Source organism: Cyprinus carpio, chromosome A23 (genome assembly GCF_018340385.1).
Source record: "Cyprinus carpio isolate SPL01 chromosome A23, ASM1834038v1, whole genome shotgun sequence".
Lineage (NCBI taxonomy): Eukaryota > Metazoa > Chordata > Actinopteri > Cypriniformes > Cyprinidae > Cyprinus > Cyprinus carpio.
Genome location: NC_056594.1, coordinates 24,547,766 through 24,560,847, shown reverse-complemented (window position 1 = coordinate 24,560,847; position 13,082 = coordinate 24,547,766). Strand labels below are relative to the sequence as shown.

Below are 13,082 nucleotides of genomic sequence, written 5' to 3'. Positions count from 1 at the left end.
TGTGTGTGTGTGTGTGTGTGTGTGTGTGTGTGTGTGTGTGTGGTGTGTGTGTGTGTGTGTGTGTGTGTGTGTGTGTGTGTGTGTGTGTTTGTGTGTGTGTGTGTGTATACATACCGTTATGTAACTATTAAAAAGGGCAAAATGCTAAAGCTTTAACAAATTAAAATGCAAGCACAAAATATAAAAATAAAATTCAATTCAAAATATTAACATAAAATTATAATTATAATTAAAGTAATATAGTAGTATAGCAATAACTGGTGTGCAAGACAAGAATGACTAGTTGCATTTACTATATAAACAATTACCTTTGTTGTGATATTAAACGTAACAACAGGCATTTATCACTATCCAATTTATTGCTTTAAATAAATATACAGCTGATTATTAGCTTAGCAACATGCTGATGTCAAACTGTATTGAATCAAGTCATGTCATCCAAGTGCTATTTGTGAGTTCTTGCCTATGTAGAGCATTCCAAATTGCTCACTTATGAGGTCCTATCTTTATTATAATGTTGCCTGCGTAGGTAATGGGAAGTAATATGCCCAATATGTTGTCTAAATGCCTTCAGTTTCTTAATACTATAAGTATTAGAAATATGACTGAACGCACACATTATTTTTTGTGTTTTATTTAAAATATACTTTTTGTCATGTCTAGTTTTTATTTTATTTTTTTCCCCAAAGGCATGATATAAAAGCTGAGTATTGAGCAGTATTATTTTAATATACTATTATAGTTTTTATTGTTATTTATCTTTCACTTTAATTTAGAAATTTCTTTTTTTTTTTCATAATTTTTTTTGTTTTCAATTTATTTATTTTAGTACCTGGTAAACTAAACGAGTTACAAATGCTGAATAAAATAAAGCTGAAATAAAATAAATGTAAGGGTTTTTTTTTTTGTTTGTTTGTTTTTGTTTTTCAAGATTGCATTTATTTTATTTCAGAATAAAAAAAAAAAAAAAAAAAAAACAGTTTTAGTTTAAGTTATAGTTTTAGTTCGTTTTAATGGAAACACTTTACAATAAGGTCCCATTTGTTAATGGTTCATGTTAGCTCAGGACTTTTGATTTGAATAATGCATTAGTAAATGCCGAAACTGATAATAACTAAGATTAATAAATGCTTTAGAAGTATTTTTCATTGTTAGTTCATTCTTATTGTAAAAATAATAATAATAATTGTAAAATGCTACCATTTTAACTATAATAACCCTGGTATGGAGATGCTAAACTTGTTATACGCTATAAAATCCCATCATGCCTTGTGTAAAATAAACATCCCACTCACCTGCTGGTACTAATCCACAGCAAAAGAGCTCAGCATTGACCTTCTGCAACACTGTCATTGTACTCTGTGTGTGTGTGTGTGTGTGTGTGTGTGTGTGTGTGTGTGTGTGTATGTGTGTGTGTGTGTGTGTGTTTGAGCACCTCCTAAGCATCTCTGTAAGGACTGATATAATGAGACGACATGCCACTGAAACTGACAGCACAAAAAACCACTAGTCAATTGTTCTCCAAACATGGCGAACGCGCCTAAATAAAAATGTCACATTTTGACTTGCCTCCATGCAAATTAATGGCTTGGTGGGCTATAAAACAGACGTTACGTGAAATCAAATCATCTCTATAGACATAAAAACACTCTGATCAAGTGCTCATTTCTTCTCCTTTCGAGTGCGCTCAAACAGCTCGACTTCCTCTTCAATTACTTTGTGTGTCAACAGACAGCTCGCGGCACCGAGGCCACGCCGCTGAGACGTCCGTTTTCTTACTTAATGACAACTGATAGCTGGAGTCAGGCAGGTTATGAGTTTCAATTTGGGTTTGGCAATAATAACAATTACGGCCCTCAATATCTCTATCATTACAGAGTGGCTGTTGCGATATAGCACGCCGTTCTGTCGAGTATGAGTCCTTCATATGCTGTTTCACAGCTAGAGCTGCATAATCAAACAGACATGGCTTTACACACACACACACACACCTTTTTCCGTCAAATGCATCTCAGTACACTCATTCAGCCTCAAACACGCTGTTGTACTCATTTGCTTCATGTATATGAATTATGGATATTAGTTTGTGACCTACGGATTACACTTGAACTTGATTTGACTCGAAAGTCGACATGAAATCAAAATTGGCCCTATTCGCTTTCTTAATAGACATTTCTGGTCAATTTCTTAATGATTTACTGGTGCATGTTATTCTGAAGGAATGAGTTTTTGTAGTTGTTAATCAAAATGTAATACATTTCTCTGCCTCTGAAATGACTTTATTTTTCAGTACGCTGTTTTTGTTGAATATCGTGTTCTGCTTGGACATGTCACATTATAGAAGTACTGTAGCTGACCAATAACAATGTCTTATAATTACCAAGTACCTGTAATGATACACAGAAGCGAGGAGACGCTGGAGATTTCTTTAACATGGAATTTTAATTCAAAGATGTGGAATTATACAGAGTACAGGGGGAGATGACATATACAGCAGCCAACAAAGGGACTCAAAACTGGTAACACTATTTATACACAGGACATGATAATATGAATACGAGACTCACCTGGGATCAATGGAAACACATAGAAAACACCTGGAATCAACTTAATCAACATAATGGGGACAGGAACACACACAAAACATGGAACAGAGTCTGACATAATGCCCCCCTCTGGAAGGTGTGTCCTTATGCCATACAACATCCAACGGGGGGGGAATGGGGGTGCTCTGGAGGTCCTTCAGGACAGTGGCCTCCAGAGCGGAACCTGTTCGGGATGCCATGGCAGATCAGGAGACTCGGGAGACCATGGTGGAGCAAGTAGTTCAGGAGGCCCTCGCCCCCTTTGTTGCGTGTTACCGGGGGTTGGGTTTATCTGGGTTTGTGATGTAACCGACCCGGGAAGAAACTCGTTATAGTCTTTTACCAGCCGTTTTTTCATTAAACTGCCAGAATTTTAAAATAAAACGTATATCTCAGTTTGCATTGAACTTTCAGCGCTGCAACTTTGCAGATATTGTTTATGCTCAAACAGCAGCATTACACACTAACTAACGTTAAAAAAGTGAAATCGCAATCAACCACCCCTTTAAAGGAATTCACAAAAATTTAATTTGCTGAAAAAGTACTTATCCTCAGGCTATCCAAGATGTAGATGAGTTTGTTTCTTCGTGAAATGTAGCATTACATCACTTGCTCACCAATGGATGCTCTGCAGTGAATGGGTGCCGTCAGAATGAGAGTCCAAATAGCTGATAAAAACATCACAATAATCCACAAGTAATCCACACCATTCCTGTCCATTAATTAAAAACTGCACATTTCTAAGAAACAAATCCATCAAGATGCTTTAACTTAAAGCCGTTGCTTTCACCTAAAATATGAGTCCTCTATTTATTATATTGCTTCCTTCAGTGAAAAAGTAATTTTGTCTAAATCGGGAGAGAAATATGAGGATCGAGCAACGTTTACAAGTAAAAGAGTCTAAAACTTTTCTAAACAAATATGTTGGTGGATTTTGATGTGAGAAGCCAACAGAGGATGGACTTTTTTCATGAGAGGAAGCATTATTATGGATTATGTATTTTGGTCAGAACCGACGGTTTAGTTAAAATGCATAAATGATGGATTTGTTTCATAAAAGCAGATTTTCACTTTACAAGACATTACCTGATGGACTGGCGTGGATTATTGTGATGTTTTCATCAGCTGTTTGGGCTCTCATTTTGACGGCACCCATTCATTGCAGAGGATCCATTGTTGTGCAAGTGATCTAATGTTACATTTCTCACCTACGTCTTTGGATGGCCTTAAGGTGAGTACATTTTGACCATGAACTATTCCTTTAATCAGTGTTTACGTAACTGATCCAGGACTGTTGATTTTGCATTATGACACAAGAAATCTTTAGCAAACCCCTCATACCATATCATATATGCACCTGAGATTGGATAAAAACAAGCAAACTGAATATTAATATGTGCAGTTGAGATTTGATGAATTCAGGTAAATTGAGTATAATCCATCACCGGCTCCTAATCCCAGAACTGCTCTCACTGAGCATATTCACAGCAGCTGAGCTATTTTTATCAGGCTAATATTCTCGGGTCACCGCTCGCCCATATGTCCTCCTCCAGCACTGAGAAAGACAACATCACACCAGAACACTCAACCTCTCACAAATGATGATGAAACTAATGGCTCCAGCCTTTTCTAACGGCTCAAGAATCATCTGCGCTTCCAGATGCCACGTGACACACGTCGACACCGCAGGCCGTAATGCAGCGGGGCCGCTGTTGGTTTGGCTCGCGCTTTATTCTGAGTGGATAATGTGTGGTGGTGAGGGTCAGTGTGTGTAATGTTGAAGTCATTTACATGCAGTTTTACAGTAACTATAACTGTAATGTTCTGCCAGAAATGTCTTCATGTCTATAATCTTTGCTGTAAGGAGCTGTAGTGATGTGTGAGATATGACTGCGTGTTTGTTGATTTAGTGTGAATTTTTTTTTTTTTCTGACCTATTAATTTGCATGACTTTTTCCATGACTACTTATGGCTGTTTAGATTTAATAAAAATGTATGTATTGATTTTAGAGTATTTATTTAATTTAGAATAATTTCTATCCTAAGAAATACTTTTGAGCAGAATCTGAAAAAAATAGATATAGAGTATAGACATTTCCATTACTTTTTTTTTTTTTTTTTTTTTTTTTTTTTTTTTTTTTTGCATGACCTTTTAAAATGTGTGTTTTCATGACTTTTTTAATCCTGGAAATCACACTTTTTAAAATTCCATGATATTTCCAGGTTTTCCAGGAATAGGTTTATGTGACCCTGTATCAAGAATATGTTCTGGTCATATTTCACCCCAAAATTAAAAGAAAGAGTTAGCAAGTTTTGCATAGAAACAATAAAATAAAGCTTGATTTTAGTATCATAAAGATTTTTGACCTTATTTTGACAATTGTCATGAAAATGAATTTCCCAATTATTATTATTATTATTATTATTATTATTATTATTATTATTATTATTCATTACAATAATTAATACATTTTTCATTGTTGTCGTGTATGAACATTTCTATAGCAATTTACACTGTATAACAATACAAAAAATCAGTACAATAATTTAATAACAATTTTTAATGTAATTGTTTTTAAATGTTATTAAATATATTAGACTAAAACAAGGTTATTATATCTTACTAAACTAAAACAATAAAAACGGTTGTTGCTTTAAATAAAATAAACATTAATTGAAATAAAATTTAAAAAAAAAAACTTTTATTTCACCTAGTAGCAAAATTTCTCATTTTCATTTAGTTTAACTTGATGAAATAAAAAAAAAATCTAATAATCTGTTTTATAAAAATGACAATGAAAATTTAATAAAAAAATTAAATCTATATAATCTGCCCCCCCCAAAAAAAAAAAAATGAATATGCATAAAACATTACTAATAGCTCAATAATACTAACAATAAATAATATTGGTACTGAAATAATATTGTGTATTTATTCATTTTAATATTAAAATAAGAATCTTTTTTTTTTCAGTAATACATTTTGAGGGAAATGTGCTTAATTGTCATTCAAATAATCACAATGCAAAAGAAAATTGTAGTGGTCCTAATAAAAGCCTTCCTTGGCTTCCTTCCTTGACAAAATATTGTTTCTTTTTTCTTTTTCTTCTTCTTCTTTTTTGATTTTGCGTGAAATATAACAAGGACATGACTGTTGACAGGTTTCATGAGATGGCATATTTCTTTGTACCAACAAGTCAGAGTTTAAGTTGCAATCCATGACTAAAACTGGTCAGAGACCACATTTAAAGTGAAGTGGGAAGCCTGTCAGGGTGAATCTGTTTGGCTGAAGCCTGTTTAGGGCTTTCCACTGCTCTTCCTGTATACAGTGGTCAGTTCATTTCCTCTGTGTCTGCCTGCAGGGCCAGTCAGACAGAGTCTGGGCTCGTCATCCTCTTAAAGCTTGGCACTTCTGCTCTTCACCTGCTCTTTGATATTGGCCTGTCAATCAGTGGCTAAGAAGTCTGGAGTTGTCCAGATTTTTCACACACAAACCTCTGGCCCGAGGAGATTATGAAATTCTCAGTAAAAAAATAAATAAAATGAACTGTAATGTTAAAAATCCACTGCAACATGATAATGACGAGCCCAGAGTCTGGGCTCGTCATCCTCTTCGCTTGGCACTCTGCCTTCACATACAGCTCTTTGATATTGGCCTGTCACGGGGCATCTCATAAGACGAGCCTAAGAGGTCTGGAGATGTCCAGACTTTCTTACACACACAAACAGGGCCGGCCCGAGGCGAGATTATGAAATTCTCAGTAAAAAAATAAATAAAATGAACTGTAATGTTAAAAATCCACTGCAACATGATAACACTATATTATATCTATCTATCTATCTATCTATCTATCTATCTATCTATCTATCTATCTATCTATCTATATATATATATATATATATATATAATATTTATTTATTTATTATTATTATTTTATTTCATTTTTTTGAAGTTGTTAAAACAAAGATTATTGGAGTATATTTTACAATTAAATACAATTTTATTATTTCTACTTCTAAATTTTGTTTAATTTAATGTGTACTTGCCACTTCTTTATAATTAATTGTCAAATGTACTAGAAAATTCTGAGTGAAAATTGTTTCTACACTTTTTTTGTGTGTAATGTCTTTTTTCCCCTTTATAATGAAAAAGTCATACTTTATAAACGTTTGTTAAGTGCAAGTCATTCAATGTAAATAAATTAATTAGTATACAAATGAGGACTAAAAGTGTGCACTGAAAATTATATACAGGAATCTTGAAAAAAATAGATATTCATAAGATTATATAAATACATGGACAACAACAAGTAAAAGAAGGGGAAAAAACAGTTTAAACACTGAAAAAATAAATAAACAGCAAGTAACAGAGAGAATTAAATGTGAAATTTTAAAGTATAAAGACTGAAACAGTATTTCTTATAAAACATACTCCAATAATAAAATGTTTTATTTACAACTACTATCTATCTATCTATCTATCTATCTATCTATCTATCTATCTATATATATATATATATATATATATATATATATATATATATAAACCATACAAATTTTTGCTTTTAATAAAGCGCTAACTGAAAAAAAAAATTATTAAAAAATACAATTTAAATATATAATTTAGATTTACTAAATAAACTAAAATGAACATTAATAAAACAATATTGACAATAAAAAACAATAACTACTAAAAAAGACAAATACAACAAAATTACTAAACTTCAGCAGAAATTAAAATGAAAGTGGAAAATACAAAAATAAAAATGAATTGAAAATATTAAGGAAAACTATAATAGCACCTCAATTATTTTTTTCAAAATTTATTTATTTTAATTTTATCTGTTAATTTTTTCTATCATCTCATGGAGTCCTAGGTGATCTCTTTTATATCACCCACAGAACGGGCTGGTCCTGTACAAAAATGTACTGTTATTGCTTGATGCTTACTCCTAAAGCGACGTGACCGTAGGGCTGTACTGAAACGACTGGCGGGAATACGTCGACATGGTTTACTAGCATGTCAGCCCAGGCGTGTGAAATAAATGCTCATTGAGGCTCAGATCTCTAGAAGCTTCTACATGGCACTGAAATAATGCAGCGCAGTACGGCTGTCATTTTATACTACCCTTCAGTCCATTTGAATACAAGCTGTCAGCCCATCAGCATTAGCACAGACCTCGAAATACCACGGCTGTATGTCCACGGGAAGTGAAATGTTTTTACTTCTTATGTCAACCACATCCAAACAAATCTATAAAATGTCGTGTTCCTCCAGCATTGGGCTGTCTGGAGTGCAGGATTAGGGATTTATGAAGACGGAGTTAAACGCAAGGGTCAGTTTTGTTTGGGGTTTTGCCCGTTGAACGTGCATCTCCTCTAATGCAGTCAGACGTCTCACAAAAAGGAGAGATTGTGCTCCGAAGCATCGTTTTCTCTTTTTCTCAATCTAGGAGCCAGGGACCTTGTCCGAGACACCGATACTGAGCGACTCTTCCTCAGAGTGAGCCAGTGAAGAGGATCGGATAAAGTGAGCAAGTGAGTGTGTTAAATAGGGCTCAGCATGATCATTTTCTATCAGAGGAATCTGACAGGCCTTATGCTGAGTTGGCAGTCTGCTGGAGACTGGCAGGCATGGCCTTTTATCCTTCCACATGTTTCACAGCAATTGGACAATCAGCCACTGCACTGAAAATCCATAGTATTGATCGGCCCTGTATCTTCTCTATAATTCTCCAGCAGGAAATCCCTGATGACAAATTATATCTTCACCAGTTTTTGATTGGTGCTTTGATGTAAGCGATCTCCCAGGGCAGGCGAGGGAACAAGACCCGGGTTTATTAACGCATGATGCCTGCCGCTACGATCAGACTTCACGGTTACAACCACACGGCCTAGACTACCCATCAGACAACAAAAACAATAAAGAAGATGTGTAACAGTTCAGTTAGAAAAGACATTTCTGTCATTATTTACTGTCATTAGGTGTTCCAAAAACCCTGTATTGTTTCCCCCTGAGAAAACAGAATAAAACTAATAAAATAACTCAAAATAAATTTAAGATAATAAATGTTTTATTTTAGAGATTTTTGGGAGGAGAATTATGAAAAAGATATGAATAGGTCTGATCAGTTTATATAATTACAAAAATGACAAAATCAAATTAAATTAAGATCACGCAAATAAAGATTTGCATGTGATATTGATTAAATTGTAGAACTTTCTGTGTTTGTTCTGTAAAAAAAATATATATATATTTAATTTATTTCATATATGTATATTTCATAAAGTGAAGATGAGCATCAAACCATCAGGAAGAGCTGAAATCTGCCAAGACTGAGTTTATCAAAGAGGACAGAGAGTAGATTAGAGATCCAGAACCCTGCAGAATGAAACACTGAAGATACTGAAGAACAAACAGACCTGCTGGAAGACAAGGCACTTGTGTTTTGCTTTTCTCCCCTTTCTTTACTTTTTGTACAGCTTGTTCTCATCTTCTTGTTTTAGTCAATTATACTCACTATGCGCTTTCAAATCTCTACTATTACTACTAACACTCATAAGTCACACTCTGTATGTTGGAGGCAGTGCAATCCTAACAATCTGCAAACTGTCCCTATGTCCTCTACTACTTTACTCTCTATTCCAGTTGGTCTCTGGAACTGCCAGTCTGCTGTAAACAAAGCAGACTTTATTTCATCTTTTGCTACTCATTCTAGTCTCAACCTCATGGCCTTAGCTGAGACTTGGATCAAACCTGAGGACACTGCCACCCCTACAGCCCTCTCCACTAATTTCACTTTTTTCCCACACCACTTGCCTGATTTGGAGTGATGGAGGTACTGGTCTGCTTATCTCAAATGAACGGAAATTTTATCTTCTACTATCTCTTACTGCCAACAGTTAATTTGAATTTGAATTACTATTACCTACCCTGTTAAAATCCACTTTGTAGTTGTTTTATCGTCCCCCAGGTCAACTGGGTAACTTCTTGGAGGAGTTGGATGTGTAACTCTCAAACTTCCCTGAGGATGGTACTCCTCTGGTATCCACCTAGAAAAACCCCAGGCTGCTCACTTTCTCCTATTGCCTGTCCTCTATGGTTTCATCCTCACTTCCTCTGCCCTCTCAGTTTTCAGCACTGGACACTAACACTGCTACTGACACTCTTTGCTCCCCTCAAACATCTTGCTTAGACAACTTTTGCCCCCTTTCATCCAGACCGTGAACATTGCTCTAGGCTCAGGGCTGCAGAGAGTGAGTTGTGCAAATTAAAATCTCTACTGACCTTAGAAGTTTATCAGTCACTCCTCTTTCCCTTTTCTGAATATGTCTCCACTGCTAAAACAACACACTACCACAACTGACTCTCGCACACTTTTCAAAACCTTCTCCTTTCTTCTTTGCCCCTCCACCCCCTTCATCAACTCTTACAGCTGGCGACTTTGCAATATTCTTCATAAATAAAACAAGAACCATCAGCGGCCAATTCTCCACACCACAAACTGACTAAAAAAAACTTCATAACAACAAATACACACTCTCTCTCCTCCTTCTCTCCACTCTCGGAGACAGACGTTTCCAAACTTATCCTTTCCAATATTCCTTCTACCTGTCTGCTTGATCCTATCCCCACTCACCTCCTTCAGGCAAATTCTTCTTCAGTTATACCTGCGCTCACTCATATTATCAACACCTCTCCTCACACTGGTACATTTTCCACAGCATTTGAGCAGGCTCGGTAACTCCATTCCTTAAAGAAACCCTCTCTAAATCCAGCACTTATTGTCAATTCTTCTGACCGCTATCCCTTCTTCCATTCAATGCAAAGACACTTGAGCAAGTTGTGTCCAACCAACTCTCTATGTTTCTTGTACAGAACAACCTCCTGGACAACAACTCAACTGAGACTGCCTGCTCTCGGATACTGAAGCCCTAAGACTGGCAAGAGCAACTTCCAAATTCTCAGTACTCATCTTACTGGATCTGTCTGCTGCTTTTGACACAGTTAACCACCAGATCCTCCTGTTCCCCCTTAATGAAGATGGGCATCTCAGGAACCGCACTCGACTGGTTCAAGACTTACCTCTCAGGTAGGTCCTTCAGGGTGTTTTGGAGGTGGTGAGGTTTCCAAGTCACAACTTCTTGCTACTGGGGTTCCTCAGGGCTCAATGCTTGGACCACTTCTCTTTTCCATTTACATGTCATCATTAGGATCTGTCATTTAGAAGCATGGCTTTTCCTATCACTGCTATGCTGATGACACTCAACTCTACTTCTCATTCCAACCAGATGTTTCAGTGGTAGCTGTTCGCATTGCAGCCTGTCTGACAGATATTTCTGGCCGGATGAAGGACCATCACCTTAAACTCAACCTTGCTAAGTCAGAATTGCTCGTGGTCTCAGCCAACCCAGCACTTCATCACAACTTTTCTGTACAGCTAGGTTTGTCAACCATAACTCCTTCCAGGACAGCCGGGAACCTTGGAGTTGTGATTGATTATCAGTTAAGCTTCACAGACCATATTGCTACAACGGCCTGGTCATGCAGATTTTCCTTATACAACATTAGGAAGATCGGACCCTTCTTATCAGAGCAGGCCACACAACTCCTTGTCCAAGCTCTTGTTCTCTCCAGACTGGATTATTGTCATGCTCTTTTGGTGGGCTTTCCGGCATGTACTATCAAGCCTCTGCAACTGATCCGGAATGCAGCAGTGAGAGTGGTCTTTAACGAGCTGAAGAAAGTCCATGTCACACCTCTCTTCATTACTTTGTACTGGCTTCCAATAGCCATTCGCAACAACTTCAAGGTACTGATGTTCGCCTTCAAGACAACCACTGGCGGTGCACCAATATACTTAAACTCGCTAGATCAGACTCATGCGCCATCCAGAAGCTTGCTTTCTGCAAGTGAATGACGCCTCGTGGTGCCATCCCAAAGAGGCACAAAATCACTCTCACAGACATTTTTCTGGACTGTTCCCAGCTGGTGGAACAACCTGCATCTCAATACGAGCAGCTGAGTCTTTAGCCATTTTCAGAAAATGTCTAAAGATGTATCTTTTTCGCCAGCACCTGACCAATTAATACTAACACTTACCTATTCTATTCTATTCTATTCTAGTCTATTCTATTCTATTCTATTCTATTCGTTCTAATTTATATGCAGTTAAAAACTTTGCTATGTGTACTGTGCTAGACTAACTGAGACTTGTCACAGCACTTGTATACTCTTGCTCTCTTGTTGGTCTGATTGCTTCTATTGTTCTCCTCATTTGTAAGTCACTTTGGATAAAAGCGTCTGCTAAATGATTAATGTGAATGTAATAAATAATTCCTTATATTGTATTGTACTGTATTGACAACATCAAACCAGTAACACAATTTTTGAGTTTAAAAAGCATTAAAAAGCACTGATAAAATAAACCGAAATAAATTAAAAGTAATGAATGTTTTATTTTATTTAATAAAGAAGAAATGTAACAGTTCACGCAGAAATTAAAATTTTGTCATTATTAACTCATATTTTATATCCATATTTTTATTTATTATATAAATATTCTAATATAATTGTATTATATATTTGTATAATTATGAGATTTTGGGGGGATAGTTATGGAGATGTTGGGCTGATGAATATATATGATTACAAAAATGAAATGCATTTTTTTTATAATTATTTTATTATTTATATTTTATGATATAATTTAGATACATTATTTATTATTTTAAAAATCATAATAGATTTGACATCAGTGACAGTGCATCCTGAAGTGCCATATTTGTAACCAAAATTATAAGAATACATTTTGTTAATTTAAATTCGGCCCATCGTATGGCACACACACACATACAAACACACAGATCAGACCACCTAAAGACAGACCTGTTCCCATAATCTCTTTCAAAACACACTAACAATATCACAGTCACCCCATTTAGCCTTTATAGCAGGGTAAATTAAGACAATTTACCAGCTGTGACACTCTTTTTATTTAAAAATATGTGATTGTGATGTTGAAATGTAGCTAATTATTTAGCTGCTTTTCCTTGCTTATTAATAATAGGTCACTGTGTCTCTTGTAATGTTTTCTTTTGCTGAAATGTCTTGAGTGAATCGAAACTAATTTATACAAATAGTCTGCTAGAGTCAGATAATCACTGTCACAGTTTGATATAATCACTAATAACAAATCTGTTTTATTTACTCGCATTTAGCACTTGATGAGTGAAATTTTAGACCCTGGTTCCAATTAAAAGTTAGTGATTCCTGTATTAAAATTTACACAAGTACTTTTTCTAAAAGACTATTTTCAAAAATGTTGTAAATTAAGTTTTAATTTCCCGTAACTCTCAACAATAATTATGCCACATGTTGTCATATTGCCATAAAAACAAAAACAAAAAAAACACCAAAGAAGACCAGCTCACCAGACCAGGTCATACAACACACCCACAGACCACAGAGCCTCTGTTCACTGACCAGCACATGCA

The 13,082-nt window shown here is 35.6% G+C and overlaps 1 pseudogene; it reads left to right on the top strand.

Moving 5' to 3' along the window:
* The first annotated feature begins 6,164 nt into the window (after nt 1-6,164).
* LOC122135149 lies at nt 6,165-11,578 on the top strand (annotated as a pseudogene).
* Nucleotides 11,579-13,082: the final 1,504 nt, after the last annotated feature.